This window comes from Manis javanica, chromosome 3 (assembly GCF_040802235.1).
Source record: "Manis javanica isolate MJ-LG chromosome 3, MJ_LKY, whole genome shotgun sequence".
Taxonomy (NCBI): Eukaryota; Metazoa; Chordata; class Mammalia; order Pholidota; family Manidae; genus Manis; species Manis javanica.
In genome coordinates, this window is record NC_133158.1 from 179224586 (window position 1) to 179249915 (window position 25330).

Here is a 25330-nt window from a genome sequence, read left to right on the forward strand (position 1 = left end):
GCGGGGCGGGGCTGGGGGCGCCCCTGCGAGAGGGGGAGGCATTTAGCCCATTCAGACAATTCTACACTTAAGTCTTCGGGCGCCAGGCACTGACCTGCCTTACCCGCTAGGACCGCATCCCCGGAGTCTCGAGATCCCAAGACGCCCCACCCTTCCGTGCGTGGCTCACGACGTTTCCAAGCGCCTGGCAGCGGTCTCCCACTCACTCAAGCCCCCTCAGCCCCACCCAGGGCGCTCTTCTAGTCCACCTTCAGAGCCACCTCCTCCAGGTCTTCCCGCCAGCCTCCTATTTCCCTTGGAGGGCTGGGGCGGGCGAGCGGGTCCGAGACAGGACATGGCGCGTCTTATGCCCCAGGCTGTGGCCTCCGGCCTGCGTAGGGTCCTGGGCTGCAAGCGACAAGGAATTAGGGTGGGTGCTTTGACCCATTTTCAATCGCCCCAATTCAACCCTAGCGCCAGAAGGCGAGAGGAAACGTGAGTCCTGACTCTGGGTCCGTCGGTGCCTCCCCGTAACCCAGGAGACCTGGAAGGCCACCTCGGCACAGGCTGGGTTCCTGGGCCCTGCGCGGCCAGGCTCGGGTGGGGCTGTGCTTCAGAGGATGAACCATCCCGCCCTCAGACATCTCGGCCTAGGCATCTCCCCAGGGAGGCTGGGTCGAAGTTCCAGCGACCCCACGCGGGGAGGGATGGAAGGTCTGTTCAACTGCCCGCGGACACAGACTGCGCCGCCGAATTAAAACGATCCAGAAACCTCCTCCTCCTGCCTTCCCTACTTCACAGCCTGGGAACCAGGTCCAGAGAAAGGCCCGATCCTGGCCGCCTGCCTCTGGGGTCTCACTTCCAAGGCTCAGCGGGTCGGCCGCGGGGTGACATCGGGCCAGCCGTCCACCTCCTCAGGGCTCCGTTGATGAATGAATCACGGGTTCACCTGCGTGTCGCTCGGGAGCGGGTCTTCCTGTGGACCAAGGGCAGGTGGCTGCTTTAGTCGCTCTCTGAGGGCTCGAGACGGTGCAGTCGAGGCTGGAGGTGACGGGGCGGATAGATGGGTAGTGGGTGAGTGTGATGGGAGGAGGGGGAGGCGGTATTTCGTAGAGGCGGAGAGGGCGGGCGCCTCCCCGGGCGCCTAGCAGGCTGCGCGCCTGCTTGAAACAGGTCCAACTCCAGGCGCTGGCGGACCGGCAGGTGCGTCAGGGTTCCTGCGAACCCACTGAGCCTCTGTCCCTGCAGGGCCTACAGGGAAACTTGGGCCGCTGAACTTCCGGGGTGGGATGATGTTATGGGGAGTCAGGGAAAAGCCAGCAAGTGCTGAGCGCCTAACCTGTCCTCCATTTCGGCTTATTTGGGAGTGCAAGAATTTGCTTTATACTCCCTCTACCCCCTCCCCTTTCTTCCCTTCTGGATCGTCTCTTTTGTCCCGTGCCTCCCTCCTTCTCTTCTTTCCCTCTCTCCTTTTCTTTATTAGTCCCTTCCTTCTCTGGCTTCTTTCCTCGCACATTTATTAACAGTTTGCGTGTGCCAGGCTCTGTGCTTGGCACAAAGGTGGATAAGACAGCGGCACCTCTTTAGGAAGAGGGCCTGGGGGGCTGTTGTATTGTCCACAATTTCCACCTCCTTCCAGACATAGTCACTGAGGCTGGACACAGACCCTCCCCCAGACAGGGGAACTGTGGAGATGCCTCTGCCCTGTCCATTCTGGGGTTTAGACTCACTCCCTTGGTGGTGCAAGTGTTTGAAGAAACACCAGCCTTCTCCTCAGTTGTCCCCATTCTGGGCACCAGTTCAGGCTCAGGAGCCAGAGGTCCTTGCCTTCCCTGTGATCCTGACAGTAGCCCTTCTCAGGCCTCAGTTCTCCAGCAGTGGAACCCTGTTCTCATTCTGGGGAATCATCTCTGCTGGCACAGTGCCATAGGCGTCCTAGATGTGAATGCCAAATCCATGGGCTTTAGCTTTCATAAACTCTTGCCCACACTGCACACACACCCCACCTAGTCAGTTGTGCTGCTCTCCCAGAGAACTGGGATCTTGGGTATTTGACAGTGCATTGAGGCAGGGAGGTGAGAAGTGGGGAAGAGGAGGGAGCCAGACACCATGTGACACTGGGGTCCGGTCCAGCAGGTGGCTCATGGGAGGGGAGGAGGAGGAGAGGGAATCTTAAGGCTCCTACCTGGGGAATGAGCTGTCTTTCCCTTGCTCTGGAGGCTAGTCCTCGAGAAACTGCCTTCTTAGCTGAGGGCCACATGGGCAGGCTGGAGGCAGTGAGAGTGACGCCAGGGCCTCCCAATGCTCTTGCAGTCCCCAGGCTCCCGGAAGGAAGCAGGTGTCTTAAGGGAAACTAGTTTTCCTCCAGATTCTTTGCAAGAAAATTACTTCTTTGTTCTTTCAGAATTGTTCCCCTAGGAGACAATTTCCACCCTACCAAGAGGCACAAAACAAATTCAGAAGTGGAAGGAGGAGCAGAAAAAAGAAAATAACAAACACAAACAAACACCTAAAAATTCAACCACGGCTGTGACCTTGTTTGGACTAATTCCTGCCTGTCCAGCTCCGTGTTCGTGTCCTGGGAGGGTTCTGGGATCTGATGAGGAAGCCATCGTTTCGCCTGTCTGCTGACCAGGGCAGGCTTTGTGGGGGAGGAGGGATATCAGAAGCCGGAAGTGGGGGGCGGGGGCAGGCTGCCTGAGGGGGTAGAAAGCAGCGACCTGAATCTCTCTTTCCCATTTCCCATACTGCCCGAAGCCAGAGCCCCTCTGGAGTTGGCCTTGGTCTCACCAGTGCAGGCTTGTAGAGGGGGCCACAGCTACCCCCTGCTCCCTGTTTCCCCGTGTCCTCCTCCATGCATTCCTCCCTGGTGTACTCTGTTCTGACAGTCTCCCCTCTTGGATTCCTGGGCCCTGTCCCCAGTGTCTGACCTGAGTCCCCCACCCTTCCGGATGTCAGGAATTACAGGGGTGCAGAAGAGAGAGAGGCAGAAGCACTTGCCAGCCCCCGTGACAACAGGCACGGAAGGAAAGACTGCCATTACTCATGTGGAGCCTGCCTGGCATTCTGGCTGCCTGCCTCATCCCTGCGGTAGGTGCCACCCATGCCTCCCCCGGGCCATCAGCCACCTCCTTGAGTCGTGCACGCACCGCTTCAGGGCTCCTAGTTCAGGAGCCCAATGGTGGTGAGGTTCTCTGGTGCAGTGGGAGGGGTGCCTGGGGACCACAGTGTGGTCTTGGCCAGCATGGTGGGGGCCAGGCAGGAACCTGGCCAGGGAGTCAATGTTCCACGATTCCTCGTCCAGAGCCATCCGCATTGCTGTGTGCATGCAGTCCAGCTTGGCCCTCTTTGGGTTTCTGAGTTAATGGTCCTACACCTCAGGTCTTTATCCTAGTAGGGCTGGCAGCTCTGGGGGTATGAAATGGTCACCACCTCCCCAGGCTGTCCCTTCTTTGGGACTACTTCTTCCTGTAAGAATATGCATCTTAACTCCAAGCTGTGGTTTGGTGGACGGCAGGAGAGGCCCAGGCAGGTATTTAAAAAAGCAATGTTCCCTCCATCCTTTCCATAACAGCATGCAGCAAATAGCATGTCTTGATCCCTCATGTGTCACTGCCTACACTGGCCTGGCCCTTTGATGAGTGGGGATGCCACAGGACATAGACATGGACTGCCCCTCAAGGGGAACCTAGCCCTGCTTGAGTGGGGCACTGGAGGGATCTTGTGGTCATGTTACAGCTATACCTGGGAAGAAAATAGAGTCCATAGGCATGCAGGTGACAGAGGGAGAATTGTCCTGGCCTGACAGATGGGGAAATGAAGCCCAGGAACCAGTTCTGAACTGGCCTGCGCATCCCTTGGTCCCGGAAGCCAGGGCTCTGGGGCTCGGGCGGGGAGGAGGGGAAGAGGGAATGGGGTGCACTCAAGGTGTGCCAGTTCAGGTCCTACAGTGAACAGATGCTAAGATGGAGTTAGAATTGAGGACGTGTACTGGATGGCAGGGGGACCCTGTGAGAGATGAGGGGCAGAGAGAGAGCAGGATCCGGCAGCTAACACAGAACCTCTGCCAACCTGACAGTGAGCCCCAGAGCCAAGAGGCTCAGGTGCCCTAGCAGCCTGGCTGTGCTCGGTCAGCAGCTGGGAGCTGCCTAGGAGAGGCAGGGCCCCAGCTCCAGGACTGTGCTGGGTTCTGGACGTGCTGCCGCTGGAGGCTGTCCGCTCACTGCTGTCCTCCTAGCTGATCGTTCAGCAAGTTCTTCCCTAAGGGGCTCTCCAAGGATGCATGTCCCCTCTAGCCATAGAGGTAAACCGAGGAATGGACAATGAAGAGAGTGGCACAGCTACTGCTCCAGGAGACAGAGGAGGAGGAGTTGGGTCCTACCCCTGGGGAGCACCTAGTCTGGGCATAGAGAGGGATGACTTGAGAAGGAACTCTTTTCTTCAAAATCCCAGGGCTCAGTTCAGTCCCAGGGCTCAGTAGTGTGACTTGTGTACCTTGGAGTCACTGACATGGAGTTATGGGGCAGGGACCCCGGGAGACCCTGGAGAGAAGGAGTCCCGATTCAAGGTTCTGGGTGACCTGGGGCAGAGAGGGAGTGAGTCTTCGAGACGGTGCACAGGACCACAGCACCAGGCCGTCTCTCAGGGCTCATTCCTGGGGTAGTGGGCTCCCCACCCGGGAGATCTAAGGTCCGGTGTTCACCGTGACCCCTCCCAGCCCTGTGTTCCTGGGAGTCAGTGTATATCTACGTTGAGCAGAGATTCTGGAAAATGAAGATAATGAGGGTAGGACAAAACAGACATGGGTCTATGTAACATAATCAATTCTGTGAGAGATTCATGTGTGTGTTAAAAATTTAAGGGTATCAATTGAAAAAAAACGGAAGTAACTCCCAAAGAGCTAGAAAAAGGAAAAGTAAAACAAAGAAAACGCCACTTAGTCAATAAAAAATTCTATGTATGGAGGCATTAGAGATAAGAATACTTGTTAAATAGAAACATACAATCAGATATGAAGAATAACTGCAAATGTTAATCAACATAGCCAGTGTGATTGAAGGGGAATTTAAGATGGAAAATTGAAGAGAAATTGTTCGTACTATTAGAATACTCACTCTATCAAGAACATGTAATAATCCCAAATATATATGCATTTAATGATATAGCTTCAAGATAATATTTTAAAAAGTAGGAATTGTCAAATCTGCAGTCACAGTGGAAGACTTGAACATCCATTTCTCTGAATAGAAATTCTATTCAGTCATTAAATTAAATGAAATAGAAACACATCTCCCCACAGGGATATATATCTTAAACATAGTGTAGTACAACCCAAACCAGCTGCAGAATGATATATGTGGTAAAGTGTTAACTTATATAATGAGTTTCAAGTCCCAACAATACCATATAGTTTTTATGGTTGCAGAAATGTGTAGCAAATTTCTAAAAATGTCCAGGAGGGATAAATATCCCAGTCACATTTTACCTCTGTAGACAGGGGGAGGGGAATTGATTAATGGGGGTATATTTACTTTCTGCTGCTGTGTGACAAATTACCACAAACTCAGTGGTTTAAAACAACACCTATTTATTATCTCACCTTTTCTGTAGCTCAGCAGTTCAGATATGGGATAGCTGGGTCCTCTGCTGAAATCAGACTGTTGGCTGGGGCTGTGGTCTCTTTTAAGTTCATTCAAATTGTTGGCAGTTTAGGACTGAGGCTGCCCAACCCCTCGCCTTTTTTTTCGCTGGTGGCTGGTAGAGGGTGTCATTTTCAGTTCCTAGAAGCTGTACTTAAGTCCTAACCACATGACCCTCTCCACAGGCAGTTCACAGCACAGATGTTTGCTTTTTCTGTCAGGCCAGCAAAAGAATGTCTGCTGCAGCCTCAAACTTCTCTGACTTCTTCTGTCTCTGAACTACAGACCCTCCTTAAAAAGAGCTCACTTGGTTAGGTCAGGCCTCCCCATACTCAAGGCGAGGGGCTATACAGCGCATGCTCAACAGGAAGCAGGACCCTTTGGTGCCATTTCAGAATTCTGCCAACCACTGGAGGGATACACAGGGGGTCCTCAGTTGCACTGAATATTTCTATTTCTTTAAAAAATGTCTACAGCAAATATGGCATGTTAAGCTCTAATTAAACTAAGTGATAGATATGTTGGCTTTGATTTTTTAAATTCTTTTCTCCTGTGTGTTTGGAAATATTTCATATATACGTACGTGATTAATTTAAAAAACCACTAAAAATTACCCTTTTAAGTGACTCTTGTATTAAAAACATAACAACTGAAATTACAAATTACGTAGAAATGAATAACAATAAATATTAAACCTGAGAGATATGGACATTATAGTAATTAGATGAAAATTTGTAGTCTTAATTATATATATTATGAACAAGAAAGTCAGTGAAATAAGTTTACAGTTATACTAGAAAGAAACAGCAAAATACATCTAAAGAAAGAAGGAATGAATTAGGATAGATAAGAACAGAAAGTAATGAAATAGAAATAAAATACTGAATTAATGAATAAAATAAACTTCCTCCATGAGCAGTAAATAGACAAAGATTTAGCAAGCCTGATCAAGAATAAAAGTGAAACATATAAGGGACATAGTTCAAGAAATAGAGACTATTAAGAATATAAGAAAACACTATATTTATGCCAATAAATTTAAGATCTAGGGGAAATGAATGATTTTCTAGAGAAATATAAATTATTGCATTTACCCCTAAAAAAAGATACCAGGCCAAGTTTTTGGGAGAATTCTATAATCTTTAAAGAACAGATGATTCCTACGTAATGAAACTACTCAAGAGCAGCAAAGAAGATAGAATGTTTCTGAGATATTCTATGATATTAATGCTAACATTAAAACAATGCTAATATTAAAACAAGATAAGGATAGCACAAGTAAACTGTAATTCCATTTTTTTTGGTATCATTAATGTACAATAACATGAGTAACATTATGATTACTACACTCCCCTTATTATCAAGTCCCCACCACATACCCCATTACAGTCACTGTCCATCAGTGTAGTAAGATGGTATAGAATCACTACTTGTCTTCTCTGTGTTGTACAGCTCTCCCCATGTCCCCCTCTACATTATGTCTGCTAATCATAATGCCCCTTTTTGTCCCTTATCCCTCCCTTCCCATCCATCCTCCCCAGTCCCTTTCCCTTTGGTAACTGTTAGTCCTTACTTGGTTTCTGTGAGTCTGCTGCTGTTTTGTTCCTTCAGTTTTTTCTTTGTTCTTTTTTTAAAAATTTTTATTTCTTTGGTATCACTAATCTACAGTTACATGAGTGACATTACGGTTACTGGAGTCCCGCCGTCATCAAGTCTCCACTACTACCCCATTACAGTCATTGTCCATCAGTGTAGTACGATGCTATAGAATCACTACTTGTCTTCTCTGTGTTGTACTGCCTTCCCCGTGCCTCCTGCCCCCTATGTTATGTGTGCTAATTGCAATGCCCATTTCCCCCCCTTGTCTCTCCCTTTCCACCCATCCTCCCCAGTCCCTTTCCCTTTGGTAACTGTTGGTGCATTCTTGGGTTCTGTGAGTCTGCTGCTGTTCTGTTCCTATAGTTTTTTCTTTGTTCTTATACTCCACAGATGAGTGAAATCATTTGATACTTGTCTTTCTCTGCCTGGCTTATTTCACTGAGCATAATACCCTCTAGCTCCATCCATGTTGTTGCAAATGGTAGGATTTGTTTTCTTCTTATGGCTGAATAATATTCCATTGTGTATATGTACCACATCTTCTTTATCCTTTTATCTACTGATGGACACTTAGGTTGCTTCCATTTCTTAGCTATTGTAAATAGTGCTGCGATAAACATAGGGGTGCTTATGTCTTTTTCAAACTGGGCTCCTGCATTCTTAGGGTAAATTCCTAGGAGTGGAATTCCTGGGTCAAATGGTATTTCTGTTTTGAGTTTTTTTTGAGGAACCTCCATACTGCTTTCCACAATGGTTGAACTAATTTATATTCCCACCAGCTGTGTACGAGGGTTCCCCTTTCTCCACATCCTTGCCAACATTTGTTGTTGTTTGTCTTTTGGATGGTGACCATCCTAACTGGTGTGAAGGGATATCTCACTCTGGTTTTAATTTGCATTTCTCTGATGATTAGCGATGTGGAGCACCTTTTCATGTGCCTGTTGACCATCTGAATTTCTTCTTTGGAGAAGTGTGTGTTCAGCTCCTCTGCCCGTTTTTTAATTGGCTTATTTGCTTTTTGTTTGTTGAGGTGCATGAGCTCTTTATATATTTTGAATGTCTACCCTTTATCAGATATGTCATTTATGAATATAATCTCCCATACTGTAAGATGTCTTTTTGTTCTACTGATGGTGTCCTTTGCTGTACAGAAGCTTTTCAGCTTGATATAGTCCCACTTGTTTATTTTTCCTTTTGTATCCCTTGCCTGGGGAGATATGTTCATGAAGAAGTTGTTCATGTTTATGTCCAAGAGATGTTTGCCTATGTTTTTTTCTAAGAGTTGTATGGTATCATGTCTTACATTCAGGTCTTTTATCCATTTCAAGTTTACTTTTGTGTATGGGGTAGGACAATGATCCAATTTTGTTCTCTTCCATGTAGCTGTCCAGTTTTACCAACACCAGCTGCTGAAGAGGCTGTCATTTTCCCATTCTATATCGCTGGTTCCTTTATTGTATATTAATTGACCATATATGTTTGGGTTAATATCTGGACTCTCTATTCTGTTCCACTGGTCTATGGGTCTGTTCATGTGCCACTACCAAATTGCCTTGATTACTGTGGCTTTGTAGTAGAGCTTGAAGTTAGGGAGCATAATTCCCCCTGATTTATTCTTCCTTCTCAGGATTGCTTTGGCTATTTGAGGTCTTTTGTGGTTCCATATGAATTTTAGAACTATACCAGTTCATTGAAGAATGCTGTTGGTATTTTGATAGGGATTGCATTGAATCTGTAGATTGTTTTAGGCAGGATGGCCATTTTGACAATATTAATTCTTCCTGTCCATGAGCACGGGATGCGTTTCCATTTATTGGCTTCTTCTTTAATTTCTCTCAAGATTGTCCTGTAGTTTTCAGAGTATAGGTCTTTCAGTTCCTTGGTTAGGTTTCTTCCTAGGTATTTTATTCTTTTTGATGCAATTGTGAATGGAATTGTTTTCCTGATTTCTCTTTCTGCTAGTTCATCATTAGTGTATAGGACTGCAGCAGATTTCTGTGTATTAATTTTATATCCTGCAACTTTGCTGAATTCCAGTATCAGTTCTAGTAGTTTTGGAGTGGATTCTTTAGGGTTTTTTTGTGTACAATATCATGTCATCTGCAAACAGGGACAGTTTGACTTCTGCCTTGCCAATCTGGATGCCTTGTGTTTCTTTGTGTTGTCTGATTGCCATGGCTAGGACCTCCAGTACTATGTTGAATAACAGTGGGGAGAGTGAGCATCCCTGTCTTGTTCCCAATCTTAGGGGAAAAGATTGCAGCTTCTCACTGTTAAGTATGATGTTGGCTGTGAGTTTATCATATATGGCCTTTATTATGTTGAGGTACTTGTCCTCTATTCCCATTTTCTTGAGAGTTTTTGTCATGAATGGATGTTGAATTTTGTTGAATGCTTTTCAGCATCTATGGAGATGATCATGTGGTTTTTGTCCTTTTTGTTGATGTGGTGAATGATGTTGATGGATTTTCAAATGTTGTACCATCCTTGCATCCCTGAGATGAGTCCCACTTGATCATGATGAATGATCTCTTTAATGTATTTTTGAATTCGGTTTGCTAATATTTTGTTGAGTATTTTTGTGTGTATGTTCATCAGGGATATTGGTCTGTAATTTTCTTTTATTGTGGTTTCTGTGCCTGGTTTTGGTATTAGAGTGATGCTGGCCTCATTGAATGAGTTTGGAAGTAGTCTCTCCTCTTCTATGTTTTGGAAAACTTTAAGGAGAATGGGTATTATATCTTCTCTAAATGTCTGATAAAATTCAGCAGTGAATCTACCAGGACCGGGAGTTTTGTTCTTGGGTAGTTTTTTTTATTACTGCTTCAATTTCATTGCTGGTAATTGGTGTGTTTAGAATTTCTGTTTCTTCCTTGGTCAGTCTTGGAAGGTTGTATTTTGCTAGAAAGTTGTTCATTTCTTCTATGTTATTCAGCTTGTTAGCATACAGATTTTCATAGTATTCTCTCAGAATTCTTTGTATTTCTGTAGGGTGTGTCGTGATTTTTCCTTTCTCATTTCTGATTCTGCTTATGTATGTAGATTATCTTTTTCTCTTTATAAGTCTGGCTAGGGGGTTATCTATTTTGTTTATTTTATCAAAGAACCAGCTCTTGGTTTCATTGATTCTATCTGTTGTTTTGTTCTTCTCAAGTTTATTTCTTCTCTGACCTTTATTAGGCCTCATTTGTTCTTCTTTTACCAGTTTCAATAATTGTGGCTTTAGACTATTCATTTGGGATTGTTCTTCCTTCTTTAATTAGGCCTGGATTGCTATATACTTTCCTCTTAGAACTGCCTTCACTGTGTCCCACAGAAGTTGGGACTTTGTGCTGTTGTTTTCATTTGTCTCCATATATTGCTTGATCTCTGTTTTAATTTGATCATTGGCCCATTGATTATTTAGGAGCATGTTGTTAATCCTCCATGTGTTTGTGAGCCTTTTTGTTTTCTTTGTACAATTTATTTCTAGTTTTATACCTTTGTAATCTGAGAAGCTGGTTGGTAGAATTTCAATCTTTTGGAATTTACTGAGGCTCTTTTTGTGGCCTAGTATGTGGGGTATTCTGGAAAATATTCCATGTGCACTTGAGAAGAATGTGTATCCTGCTGTTTTTGGGTGTAGAGTTCTGTAGATGTCTGTTAGGTCCATCTGTCCTAATATGTTGTTCAGTGCCTCTGTGTCCATACTTATTTTTTGTCTGGTTGATCTGTCCTTTGGAGTGAGTGGTGTGTTGAAGTCTCCTAAATTGAATGCATTGCATTCTATTTCCTCCTTTAATTCTGTTAGTATTTGTTTCACATATGTAGGTACTCCTCTGTTGGGTGCATAGATATTTATAATGGTTATATCCTCTTGGTGGACTGACCCCTTTATCATTATGTAATGTCCTTCTTTATCTCCTGTTACTTTCTTTGTTTTGAGGTCTATTTTGTCTGATACAAGTACTGCAACACCTGCTTTTTTTCTGCTATTAGTTGCATGAAATATCATTTTCCATCCCTTCACTTTTAGCCTGTGTATGTCTTTGGGTTTGTGGTGAGTCTCTTGTAGGCAGCCTATAGATGGGTCTTGCTTTTTTTATCCATTCTATTACTCAGTGTCTTTTGATTGATGCATTCATTCCATTTATATTTAGGGTGATTATTGAAAGATATGTACTTACTGCCATTGCAGGCTTTGTATTCATTGTTACCAAAGGTTCAACGGTAGCATCTTTACTATCTAACCATCTAAAGTTAACTCACTTATTCCACTATTATAAACACAGTCTGATGATTCTTTATTTCTCTCACTTATTCTTCCTCCTCCACTCTTTATATGTTAGGTGTTTTATTATGTCCTCTTTTGTGTTTCCCTTGACTGCTTTTGTGGATAGCTGATTTTATTTTTTGCCTTTAGTTAGTATTTGGCTGGTCTGCTTTCTTCCCTGTGATTTTCTCTGGTGACATCTATTTAGCCTTAGGGGTGTTTCCATCTAGAGCAGTCCCTTTGGCATACCCTGTAAAGGTGGTTTATGGGTGGCACGTTCCCTCAGCTTTTGCTTATCTGGAAATTGTTTTATCCCTCCTTCAAATTTAAATGATAATCTTACTGGAGACAGTATTCTTTGTTCAAAGCCCTTCTGTGTCATTGCATTAAATATATCATGCCATTCTCTTCTGACCTGTAAGGTTTCTGTTGGGAAGTCTGATGAGAGCCTGATGGGTTTTCCTTTGTAGGTGATCTTTTTTCTCTCTCTGGCTGCCTTTAATACATGTCCTTGTCTTCAATCTTTGCTATTTTAATTGTCATATGTCTTGGTGTTATCTTCCTTAGGTCCCTTGTGTTGGAGGATCTGTGGGCTTTCATGGTCTGTGAAACTATTTTCTTCCCCAGCTTCAGAAAGTTTTCAGCAATTATGTCTTCAAAGACACTTTCTATCCCTTTTTCTCCCTCTTCTTTTTATGGTACCCCTATCATGCAAGTATTGTTCTGTTTGGATTGGTCACACAGTTCTCTTAATATTCTTTCATTCCTAGAGATCCTTTTATCTCTCTCTGCCTCAGCTTCTCTGTATTCCTGTTCTCTGATTTCTATTCCATGAGCAGTCTCTTGCACCGCATCCAGTCTTCTCTTAAGTTCTTCTATTGATTGTTTCATTTCTGTTATCTCCCTCTGGACTTCATCCCTTAGCTCTTGCATATTTCTCTGCAGCTCCATCCACATGGTTATGACTTTTATTTTGAATTCTTTTTCATGAAGATTGGTTATAGTGATCTCGGCAGTCCCTCTCTCTGGCATTTGAGTGGTTTTGGACCAGACCAGTTTCTTCTGCCTTTTCATGGCATAGAAATGATCACCCAGGAGTGGCAAGTGTGTCAGCTGGGAGAATAAAGTTCCTTCCTGCTTGCTGGTCACCTTGCCCTTCTCCACTGCCTGTGCCAGTTAACCGCACACCAGGAGCAGTCTCTGGGTTAATCCCCTGAGCTTCCGTGGGTGGGACAGCCTTTGGGATAGCCTAGGGCACTGTCAGGGATTGCAGTTGAGTGGCATGTGTTTGTGTTCTCCTGGGAGAACGGCACCTCTTCGTGCCTTGTAGACTTGCATTTTCTTCCTCTGCCTGTACCAGGTAGCTGTGTGCCGGGAGCAGCCTATGGGTTTGGCCTGCTTAGCTGCACGCTGGGAGAAAACTCTGTGTGGTTGCTGTTGGGGGTGGGGGGGGACTGCTCCCGGCTGGTCTGCAGCAATGACATGTCAGCTGGTTTCCTTGCAGTGCCGGCGTGGGGGCAGGGATGTGAACGGCAGGCTGCTTATTGCCATGTGGGGCTTTGGAGCTGCATTGCCACCCAGGGTGTTAGGGTGCCTGAAGTTCCTTAAGATTCCCAGCCTCCTGGGCCGAGTGTGCCAGGACGATTTTGTCCACCTGTTAAACCCTTGTCCCTTTAAGACTTTTAAAGTGCCCGCTCTTCTTTTTTCCCAGGGGAGCCTGCTGTGGGAACCTGTTCACAGTCTTAGTCTTGGATTTTACTTTTCTGTTTCTCTAATTTCCCTTACTCCATGCAATGTGTGTATGTGCTCCCGGTGCAAATTAGTAGGGCTGATTATTTATCAGTCCTGTGCTTCCACTCTCTCCCCACTCTGGGGTGGGGAGAGTGCTCAGTTCCTGCCGGGTCACTGCTTTGTATCTTACCCTTTTCATGAGATGCTGAATTTTCACAGATGTAGATGTAGCCTGGCTGTTGTACTGTATCTTCTGGTCTCTCTTTTAGTAATAGTTGTATTTGCTGTATTTTCAAAGTATATATGGTTTTGGGAGGAGAGTTTTGCCTCCCTACTCATGCCGCCATCCTGAGTGGGTTCCTAGAATTCCATTTTATAATTTAATGGATCTTAATAAATAAGTAATCATGAATTAATTTAATACATAATTTAATTCAATGTTTTATGATCAATTAATGTTCATACATAAACATAGAAGCAAAAATTTGTGACAAGGGAGACAAACCATAGATGCTGCTGTGCTGAAGAAAGGTTGGGGCAGTCACGTGTCAACTGATGTGCCTGGATGTGGCAATGCCAGTCAAGTTTTTGCCTATGAGGTGAGAGCACTTGATCCCAGGAGGTGTGTCTGCAGTCAGGTTTTGCCTGCTATTTGGGAGATGAGACTGCACTAGAGGACCCTGTCTCCACCCTCTTATCTCTCTGGGAGTGTGTGTCTGTCCTCCATGGGCACGCTGGCTGTGTCAGGGTTCTGAGGCCCTCATGAGAGTTGGCCAGACCCTGATGGCAGCCCATATGCTGCGAAGTGGGTTGATGCTCTTGCCACTGGGCAAGGACCTTGCTCTGTGATCCTTGGTCTGGTGGGGTCAGACTCAGGCCTCACCAGAGCCAGAAGCTCTCTGTTCCCCTCCCAGTCTTCCCTTTCACTTGGGTGGGAATCTCAGTTCAGAAACTCTCAGGTCCAAAAAATATGGCTTTCCCTTGTTTTCTAGAATGAAAATTAATATTGAATGTACACGCTTATTACACTAGGCTGACAGAAGAATACAACTTCAGTCTTCCTTTGGCCCCTGGGTGGTTTGTCATGAACAGTATTAAGATACCCCTTCCTTCTATCTTCCCCTTGGTCATTGGGCCCTATTGGTTGGTGCCAAGACCCCATTAGTTCAACCTTCATGGTCCTGAGCATTTGGGACCTGAGATCTTGATAGGACTGGGGGCTTCATGTCCAGGACCCAGCTCCCTTGTAGTCTGCTTCGTGAGGTGGAGAGCAGATGCTTGCAGGCAGGGAGTCTAGTGCTGCTCAAAAAAGCAGACTCAGGGAATCCCAAGGAAGTGCCACCCCTTTTCCGCCTTCAGTGTCAAGACCCAGGCTTGACGCTTGAAAACAAAGGCCTGGATAGGAAATGTCTTGGGGCCACTTCTGCTTCTCCTTGACTTCAACCTTCCTCTGTGGGGGAGAGGTCACCTGCCCAAGAGAGGAATCGTTTCCAGAGAGAAAAAGAGCAAGGACCGTTCATGCTCTCATTGCCAGGCCAGGTGCATGCCCACTCCTCCCAAGCTGGGCCGGAACTGCCCTAGGCTGAAGCAACATACTCTGAGGAGGGAGTGTAGCCCCTGAAACACCCTTTCTCCTCCTCTGGAGGGAACATGGAAAGGATAGCCCTCAGCACGGAGAGAGAAGGCTCAGGAGGCTGGGGTCCAGTGACCAGAGGAATCAAACTGGAGCAATGAATCAGACATAGAAAGCAAAGGGCTTCTTCCTGGCCTCCCACTCCAATCTCAGCCAAGTTGAGTATTATTATTATATGTTTAATTTATTAAGGAAAGCTTCAAAATTTACAAAGTTGATAAAAGAATATAATGAACCCTCATGTATATCTCCATTCACTGCTTTTCTTCTGTGTCCCCATTCCAACTGTGCTCCTTTTGAAACAAATTACAGATCTATTATTTTATTTGCAAATATCTCATTATGTATCTCTAAAGGATAAGGACTCAAAAAAAAAAAAAGATCCCAGAGCCATTATCTCACAATAGCATTTTACACCTAAAAACTACCCAAATTCCTTAATAGCATTAAATGCTATTGTAAATAGCTTTATAAATGCTTTTTTTAAAACCAGTTGTTTGTTGAAATTAGGGTCACACCTTATAATTCAATAGAGAGACCCCCCACTTCTCTGTCTATGCCTGTTTTCCTTGCAAGTCCTCTTTTAAGAAAACTGGGTTGATCGTGTCCATTAGTTTCACACAGTTGGAGTTTGCATTCCTGTGGTGTTACTTAACCAATCTGAGACTGATTATTTTAAAGCACATTTTAAAACACAAGTGAGATTCCATTACTTCTTAGTTCAAAGTGCCTGCAGGCCCTGAGTGAGTCCCCATCACCTCCCCTTGACCTCTCCTGTCATCTTCTGCCCACTCTGCCCTCCAGTCATACCAGCCTCCCTGCTGCTCCAAGAACTCATCCCTAGACCACTCTTGATTTTAGGTCTTTGCTCTGGCTGTTCTCTCTGCTTGGGCTGCTTTTCCCCCAGGTATCCCCATGGCTCCTGACCACTCTCCTCATGCTGACTCCCCTGCTTCATACTGCAAACTGCTCCCTCCCCTCCAACCCCTGAGTCCCCTCACCCTGTCTGCATTCTCAAGCCCCTGCTCCCCCATTGCACTTAATACCTTCTAAGGTACCATGTCATATAATTACTTGTGATTTACTTTTCACATTTATTATTCATTTTCCCCTGCTAGAATAGAAGACCCATGAGGGTAGGAATTTTCAGGTGTTTTGTTCCCAACATGTCTCTGGTCCCTAGTGGTACCCGCCACATGGTCAAGTCCTCTATTCATATTTATGGAATGAACAAATGAATGAATGATGCTTCTTAAAACCCATAGCTGATGCTGCCCTCCCTGTGCCCCGGTTTCCAGTGCTCCTCACTGTGGGCTCCAAGGGGGGGCCTTTCTCCCTCTCCTTAGCCTGGCTTTGGAGGCTGTCCCTGCCTCACCCAAGCTGGCCTTGGCCTTGCAGAGCACCATGCTCTTTTGTGCCTCCGTCCTTTGCCTGGGCTCTTCTTTCTGCCAGGAATGCCTTCCTCCTCACAGCGATCAGGGTGGACTTTGTTATACCTCAGGCCTTGAATCTGTGCCAGTCACCCACTCTGAGACTTTTGGGGACTTCCACTGGGATGATAGGCCCAGAGAGGGTATCAGTGAAGGCTGGATAAGCAAGAGAAATGGAGCTCCTGCAGAGGGACTTCCATGCTTAGACCTATCCCTGACTCTAGGTCAAATTGGATCCTTGACTGCAGGCTGATCCCTAACCACGATCCCAGGCCTCCCCAGGATTTACCCATGACCTTAGACTAATCCCTGACCCCAACTTACCCCTTGCCTTTATCATGGGTCTTCCAGACTAACCTTTGATCCTGATCATGGGCCTCAGCCCAGAGTGACCCATGACCCCAGGATGATAGCTAACTGGTCACAGGCCTAGACCAACCTGACTTGCGACCCCAGGCTGACCTCTGGCCCTGATTCCAGCCCCAGTCCACACTGGCTGCAATGGGGACCAAGAATGTGTGGCTGGCTCCTGGCAAAAAGCCCCTAGGCTCTGAGTCCACAGTCCTTAAAGGGCCAGGCCAACAAGGCTGGGAGTCTCTGGGCACCTGGGGGCAGTTCTCACATCTGCTCCTCTACCCACCCCTCTCCTCTGGCTCCCAACCCAGTGGGTGCTGCCAACCTGGGAAAAGACTTTGAGGCCAGGCATCAGGGGAGGCAAAGAACTGGCTGGACCAGACCACGCCTCTGTTTGCACAGGTCTGGGTAAAAATAGCCTCAGCTATGCAAGCCTCTCTCACTTCCTCCCTATCCTGGATCCTGCCCAGGCCCAAGTTACTTGCCAGCTGTTCCTGCCTCTAGGCCTCTTCTTGCTGGGATGCACAGGGCTCAGAAAGATGGAGGCAGGGGACTGGACAGCTTCAGCAACTGTGCTGCAGCCAAGTGAGCCCTGACCCCTGCTGGGGCTCTGGGAAGCCACCTAGATTGGCTGTTGACTCTCTTGCCTCCTGGTGGCTTCCAAAATGAGATTATTTACCTCCCTTGGGGTATGTAGACATGTCTGTCATTGGCCTTGAACCAGGAGCTGGCAGGAGGGATGAAGCAAGAAGGAGGCCCAGCTCCTGCCCTGGGGGAGCCCCCAGGGTGGTTGGGGAAATAAGAAACCTTAAGTTAAAGTGTGAGTGGGGGTTGCAGGCTAGGCCTCCCTAGTTCTGTGGCTGGGTGAGATTCATCCTCCACTCTGGCTCTGGACTAGGTACTTGCCCCAGGCCTGGCCAATGAGGCCCATGTTGATGGTCACATGCCCAGGCCTGGCCAATGAGAGCCATGCTTACGGTCACATGCTTCAAGTTGAGCCAATGAGCATTGCCCTTGGAACTCTTGCCAGAACAATGGGAAAGAAACAGGCTTTTCTGCTATTATGCCAGGGAAATATAAGACTGTTGCTGCTGTGGTCATATTTACCTTCCTGAGATTTGAGCCAGTACACAGGAAAGCAGATCCAGGAGATGGTGATAGATAGAGTTCTAATGGCATTTTTTGAGTCCCTGGATCCAGCTGTACCTAGCATGAGTCTACCCGTGGACTTTTCAGTTTCTGAGATATAAATCCCTTCTTAAGTTACATGAAACAGAAAGAGTTCTAATACTGTAACCCCCTCTCCATTCTCCCCAATCCCCAGGTCATTCAGGGAGAGCAGAGTGCAAAGGTCCACCTTGGCACAGTGGCTGGCTTTCCCCAGAGAGGAATCCAAAAGATCAAAACGGAAACTACAATGTCTCTCATGACTAGGCCTAGAAGTCACACTGTCACTTTTGCTATATCTATATTCTATTGGTCACACAGGCCACTCCTGAGTCAGTGTGAGAGGAGGCTACATAGTGACATGAATACAGGAGGGTGAAGATCCTTGTCCACATGGCCCACATTGGCTCACCACCACCTCTGCTTTCCAGTCGGCCAGAAAGGGCCAAGGGGATGCGGGAGGCACTCCCTCCTAGTAACCGAATGACCTGGAGGTTGCACAGTCATCTCTTTTTATGTCTCACTTGTCAAAACCTAGTCACATGGCCACACACAACTAAAATATGCAACTGGGAAATGTAGTCTTTACCAGGAGCAATCATGTGCCCAGATAAAAAATTTCTACCACTACATGTCTTAGTTTGGGTCTCTGTGCAAGCAAGGACCTGGAACAGTGAATAGCAAAAGCTAGTCTTTCCCTCCTGAGTAGGGAAAAACCCAGTTCTCCACATCCTGTGAGAGTCTTTTACTGCTTACACAGAACATATCACTTATCACACTTTTGGTCACCAAATCCCATCAAACCATTTTGCAACACTAGCTGGGGGTCTTACAATTTAAGTCAATTTAATTTAATCCTGACACTGTCTACCTGGAGGTGTCAGATCCCACAGGGTAAGGGCTCAGTCCCACCAAACTGCTCCCACCCACTTCAGATGCCAATCGCCACATCCAAGTTGTCACTGGTGCTTCTGACTGATCAGCTGTAAGTCAGAGTCCCATGACCCTCTCCTTGGGTTTGATTAGTTGCTAGGGCAAGAACTGGGAGGGTCCCCAGTGCAGTAGCATCTGCCCCTGTGGAGTGGGGATGTGTCACCTCGGTATGTGGATGTGTTCACTATCCTGAAAGTCATATGAACCCTACATTTTTGGGATTTTTATAGTGACTTCATCTTGTAGGTATGATCAATTATTAACACAATTTTCAGCCCTTTTCCCTTCTCTAGAGAATGGGGGGTGGGGTTAAAAATTCCAAGCTTCTGATCATCAGTTGGGCTTTCTGGTGACTGGTCCCCATCCAGGAGCCATGCAGGTGTCCATCAGAGTTGCCTCATTAGAATTGCCTCATTAGAATAAGAGATGCTCCTAGTGCTCTTATCACTTGAGAAACTACAAGGGCTTTAGGAGTTCTGTACCAGAGACTGGGAATAAAACCCAAAGATATATTTTTTGTTATAAATCACAATATCACAGGCAGGAACTTAGGCAAAGATAGTTGGAGACGTTATCCAGATAGTATAAAGAGGTCACACCACCAGGTGTGGGGGCTGGAGGATGTGGACCGGGAGTGTGCTATCATCTCTGCTTTAGGGGCTGGGGGATCAACTCAGCCAGGACCTCAGAAGACTCCCAGAGAGGTCCATGTTGGGGCCAGGAAGCTGGGGGCATTTATCTATGGGTACCAACCTGGGAAATAAACTATTTTGCACTTCCTGGTTGTGCTGCCCACCCCCTGCCCTGTCCCTGGCTCCATGGCTTCAGAGATAACCCCAAGACTGGCAAAGGAAGAGACCCACGTGCTCTTGCAGTAGGACACTGAGAGCCTGCACAGCACTGTGTACCATAGCTATGGCTGGAATCAAGAGGACAGAATACCCCAAAGCATGTGCTACACTATAGAAAGAACACAGCAAAAAACAGATTGGTAAACCACCCCAGAATCTCTGACACAGGATGCCAGTTTTGCCTGCCTTCTACCCAAAGTACCTGAGGACAGGAATCTGGGCTGCAATGTTTGAAGGCTTCCATCAGCCACTGGCTCCTGAGGGCAGGCGATGTGGGGTCCCTCTAGCTCCTGTCCTGGGGCTCACTTCTTGGCCTGACTCATCAGCCCTGAGTAACAGCCAACATGGGCCATCTCTAGGAACCCCTGGAATGGGGGTGCTATTACTTCCAGACCCCCAACTGGGAAACCGAGGGCTGCCCTGTGGGGTACTGGGTGGCCTAGCACCCCAATCCAGGGGCTTGCAGACCATGTTGCTTGGGCCCTCACCTCCCACTCCATCCTGCCAGGAGCCCCCTTCTGCCAAGCTCCATGCTAGCTGCAATGGCAATGTTCAGAAGTTGAGGCCATAAATACAAGTTTAACAACATAAGTAGAAAGAAGAAGAAATAGAATAAAGGCATTTGCTAGCCTGGTGCCCAGCTTCTGCCCCAGAATGCTTGTTACGAGGACTTCCTGGGCCACCTCTGCAAAGGTTGAATGAGGACCCCCCCGACTGGAGGTCACCTCTTCCCTCTCCTGTGGGGGGCTCTTTCCATTGCAGTGGTTTCAGCCTTTTGGCTGCCATGGACCTTCTGGTGAAGGCTTTGGACTCTGGTTAGGATGATGTCTTTAAGTGCCTAAAACAAAACGTAATGTCTATGAAATAACTTGGTTGCTAACTGCATTGGGGCCTGGAGGTAACAGCTGATATTAGGGTTTATTTTTTATTCTCAGCAAAGCCTCTCTGTTTACCTACAAAGAAATCAATTGAAATATAACTATTAGAATATTAAAAACAAATTAATCTCATAGTGATACATGTATTTCTTAATTTATGTCTCACATAGAAAGATCTAGTGGCAGGCTGAAAATCTATGGTGACTTTAAAGCAGTGATGAGAATAAATGACATTTTGAGGCTCCATCAATGGGAGTGGAAGATGAAAATATCTGGAATTTCTGTTGGTGACCAAGTCAGAACTCCTGCTGATACCACTCACTGCATTTTCTTGCCTACTTTCACAATGGAAGGAAATGTGAAACTTCAGCCTGATGCAGGAGTGCCAGCTGCCAGGCACTCCGGCTGGAAGCCACTGCTCTCATTAGCTGGATTGGGGTCACCTGCTCTGAGGCTTGGTGGCCCAGATGTCTCAGAGGTTTGTAAATCGCCAGATTAAAAAACTGATGTGTGTATGTGTGTGTGTGTATTTGTGTAGGCTGCAGGGACAGCTCAGTGGGGTGGAGGGTAAACCTGAACCTCAAAGGATGGGCTGGTAGTGGTGGGGTTGTTCTGTGCCCTGGTGGCTCTGGCTATGCCTGCCCGTCCTATGTGCAGGCATTAACACCTCAAATACACTTTTCAGAGCTCTTGGAGGAGGTGGGAGAGCATGCCAAGGGACTGGCTGGGGGCTCTGACTGGAGGTTCAGCCTCCCTCAGCCTTACCACACCCTGGCAGGAGGCAGAACCTGCCTACAGTAAAGCACTGAGCATGGTGCTGGGCACGCAGTACAAGCTCTGTAAAAGGCATCTATTATCTAGTGCTTTGCACAACCCTCCCCCCACTCCCACTGCCATCTGGTAATTAGTCACCTGACAGATGTCCTCAACCATCCCAATGACCCAAAGTTCTGTCAAAACTTCCCAGTACAGCTCTCTATTAGTTTTCTATTTATATGACCACATGAATGAAATGACCACCAACTTGACAGCTTAAAACAATGAGCATTCATTCTCTCAGTTTCTGTGAGTTGGGAGTCTGAGCATGGCTCTGCTGGGTCCTCTACTTTAGGGTCTCATGAAGCTGCCATCGACGTGTCATGCAAGGCTGTGGTCTTATCTGAGGCTCAGCTGGGGAAGGACTTCCTTCCAGGCTCACGTAGTTGTTGAGGGAGTTAAGTTCCTTGTCGCTATAGGATTAAGGGCCTTGTTGTACTGTTTGCTGCTGGGGGCCCTCGTAGGCTGCTAGTGAGAGGCTGTCCTCAGCTCCTAGGGGTTGCCTGGGTTCTTTCTGTGGGGGGTCCCCAACATGGCTGCTTGCTCCCTCAGAGCCAGGGAGAGAGACAATGGCAAGATGGGCACCACAGTCTCATCACAGACATCCACCCTCTTTCCTGTAGTCTACTGGCTAGAAGCAAGTCACAGGTCCGGCCCACACTAAAGGGGAGGGGATCACACATAGGTTTTGTGAGCAGGGGGCAGGAATCTCAGAGGCCACCTGTCCACTCTCTATCGTTGCTTGTCCTGCTCTTCTGTCTGATAGACTCTCTTTTCGTGATTCAAGGCCCACCTTGACATCAGCTCCCTCCCATTGTTTCCTGAGCCCTATTCCAGGCCAGCCTCTGGGCTGGCTTCTGGGGTCACCAAAATGGCTAAGTCCAGTGCACTGAGGTTTCCCTTCCAAGAAGCTCTCCCTCATTGCCTGGAACTCTCAGCTCACATGTTTAATATGACACTTGTTCCATTGTCAAGGGCAATGTTACAATCACACATTATTGTGTAAACACTTCTGTCTTGATGGTTCAGACTTCTTTGGGGGTCCTGGCCTTTATAAGGTCAGGGCTGAGTCTGGGTCAGGGTTGGGGCTTGGTCTCAGACCATGCTTGAGAATAGAGCTCTGAGGACATGCTAGAAAAGGGCTGAGCTTTTTTGTTTTTTTTTGGGGGGGGTCAATCCATGACAGGATCAATTTGTTTATAGAAACTAGCATAATATTTTCAGAAGCAGTTGTGAGTCCAAAGCTATTGAGACTCTGAGGTCTGTCTATGAAATGACTTGGCTGCTAGCTGCATTGGGGCCTGGAGGTAACAGCTGGTATTAGGGTTTATTTTTCATACTCAGCAAAGCCTCTCTGTTTATCTAGGGGAATTGCAAGGTATCCAAGGGCTACTCAATCCCTCTCTCCCTTTTGGCTCAGAAAAAGAAGTGACTGCTTACAACTGGGCCAGGCCTTCGTAGGTAAGGCCTGGGTCTGGGCTCCATCATCGCCCCTTAAGATGGCATTTCAGGAATTCCCCAAGAGCCCGGGGCAACTGGTTCAGTTTCCCTTGTGGCATGAGAATAAGTAGAATGTGGGCAGAGAGCAGAGCTGAATGGGAGTTGAGGGGAGTTTGGGCCAGGCTCTGGGCTCAGTGTGAGCATTTGTGTGCTCATGATATTGATAAGGACATTGAGGCCAGGAGAGGGGAAGGGTCCTGGGGAAGGCCACCCAGAGAACTGGGGCTGAGTGTTCCCACAGCCCCTACCCTCACTTATACAAAGTGATGTCACTGTCCTTAGACCCAGGTACCTCACCTTTTGGTACTGTCTCGGGAAGCGGAGCTATAGCTGAGAGATCCAGGCGGCCCCAGGACTGAAGAGCAGTTACTTTCTGGAAGTTGCAAGGTATCCACACTTGGGGGATGGCCAAGGGCTTTCAGGCCCCAGGAAGCCACCAGGGGGTTTCGGGCAGGCTTAGCCCCTCAGCTCCCATTCTGTGGAGGCAGGAGACAGAGCTGTGGGGGATGCTTGGGGAGCCAACAGATGGCAGACTTATTTGAGCCAAGAGGCAGTCTGGAAGGACAGAGAGCTGCCCATGTCCAGGGAGGCTGAAACTCAGAGAGGACAGCACAGGTCCCTGGTCACAGTACAGGGCGGGGCTGGGCTGGAACGTGGGCTCTCCTCCCACTCCATGGCCTCTCTGGAGGCCCAGGGGCCCAGGCATACCCACAAGTCCCTGACTCCCACTGGCAGGCTCTCCCTGCTGGCTGCTGAAGTTCTGAGTAATGGGAGCTGTCACAGAGCCTCGCTGCCCTGGAGGATGACCGAGCCCTTGCTACGAGGTGGCTAAGTCCCTCAGCCCCTGGAAGAGTCCGTCTCCTGCCCTGGTGCAGTGTCGCAGTGTGGCGACAGGTGGGAGTGTCACCAGCTTGTGTCCTCTCCTGGCTGTTGGCTGAGGCCCAGAGCATCTGCCCCAGACAAAGGGCACACATTCCCTCTTGGTGGGTGTGCTGGCCAGCACCACCCACTTTCCACCCACACAAAGCTTGAAGTTGCATAACTGCCTTTCCTGGGAGCCAGAGGGAACTGGCTGGCAGCAGCAGAGCCATTTAGGTGTGCCACAAGGTGAGGTGTTGTGCTTTGCTGCCAAAGACTCATCCGGAAGGGATGAGAGTCAAACCCGCACTCCCAGAAGCCTAGTTTTAAGATCTGCACTCCTCACTGCCGGGGCAGAGTCAGCGGCCTCTTTGTGTTCCAGAAAGGGAGGCTGCCGGGGTGGGCTGGGCTGCTTTTCAGACCTCCAGCCAGAGCTCTCAGAGGAAACAGGATGAACCTGGATTGTCCAGGAACAGGAGGGCAGAGACTTTGCTTTGAGGGTGCAGGTGAGGTTGACAGCCAGGCCCCAGGGAAGCATTGATGTCCTGGGGTCTGAGAAGGAGAGGTTGAGGCAGAGATTTGGCTGTAGGGGGCACAGCCAGTGGGTGTATGTGAAGGTCAGGAGTGATCACCCACCGGCTCACACTTCTCCTTCATCCACAGGACCTGGAGGTCCCAGGGCATGGGCTCCGGAAATCTACTGCAGCGGAGGACACCCACCAGACCCCGTGCCCAGGCAGGTTACCTGCCTCAGCTGCTGTAAATGTGGTCCTGAGGGTTCTCAGCTTCCTCCTTCTCTGGAGAATTGCCTTCCACCAATGGGGGCCACATCACTCATGGGGTTACACCTCCCACCCCTGGGGCTGTTCAGGGCCAAAGGCCAAAAGACGCTGGCATTAGGCATCCTTGCTGCGAAGCGGGGCAGACTGTGGTAGAATTCCTCCTCCAGAGCTGCCATGGGGTCAGGCTGAGCTCCTTCTGGCCGACCTGTCCACCTGTGTGACCATCCTTCTGGCCCCTCTTGTGGCCACTGGTTGTCTTCTCCTGAGTCCCTCCCTCAGCGGATCCCATGTCAGGCTTGGCTTCAGGGGACTCTGGCCCAACTCTGACCAATATGAAACTTCTCACCCATCTGAGCAGTTGAGTTTGAGTCAGAAAACTATTAAGTGTGAATTAAAAAAATAATTATGAAATTGCCACCACTCAGCATGTCTTGGAGTGATTTATGGCTGCATTGGCAGGCTGCAGGGGGCTGACCAAGGAAATTCCCAGCCCTAGGAGGGTCTGGCTGGTATGGAGAGGGTGGATTTGTCCTGGAGTAGGGGAGTTGAGAGCCTTAAAAAGAAGGGCTTCCAGTTTCTGTGAGCTCTTCCCCCCTGGGCACAGAGAGGCACACTGCTGGCTGCAGGGAACCACAGCCATACCCCATAGCCCTCCCTGGGGTGCAGCCTGCTGCTGTGTGGACTGAAGTCCTGGTGGCCACAGTGGCACTTCTCCAAGCTGGTGTGAGAAGCCAGTCGAAAGCCAGGGCAGGTGTATCCTCAGCTGAGATTTCTGCCTCCTATCCCAGTGCAGGACTCACCTGTAACTGAAAAGGTAGGTTGAGTCCTGAGTCTGTGGTTATCTTGGAAATGTCATTGGCTCAGCCTCTGCCCCTTCTGGACCTCAGTGTCCTCACCTGTGGCATGAGGGCATTTAAGGGAAAGAGGT

General features: G+C 47.9%; 1 protein-coding gene and 1 long non-coding RNA gene across 5 annotated transcripts in view; one reads left to right on the forward strand and one right to left on the reverse strand.

Moving 5' to 3' along the window:
- The window catches only part of VIPR1 (vasoactive intestinal peptide receptor 1), a 31639-nt gene extending 30580 nt beyond the window's left edge, over positions 1–1059 (reverse strand). The window contains exon 1 of one of the 4 annotated variants that reach the window (XM_017641647.3): positions 929–1059. The gene's annotated coding sequence lies outside the window, so the exon portion shown is untranslated. Of the gene's footprint in view, positions 1–94; positions 486–838 lie in introns of those variants that run through there. The other 3 variants (XM_037010449.2, XM_073232482.1, XM_017641640.3) reach the window with 3 other exon arrangements.
- Positions 485–24814, forward strand: LOC140848526 (uncharacterized). The gene is made up of 5 exons (XR_012129579.1): positions 485–972; positions 2384–3069; positions 20617–20924; positions 23045–23869; positions 24284–24814. It is a non-coding gene; the product is annotated as an uncharacterized lncRNA (long non-coding RNA).
- The last annotated feature ends 516 nt before the right edge of the window (positions 24815–25330 follow it).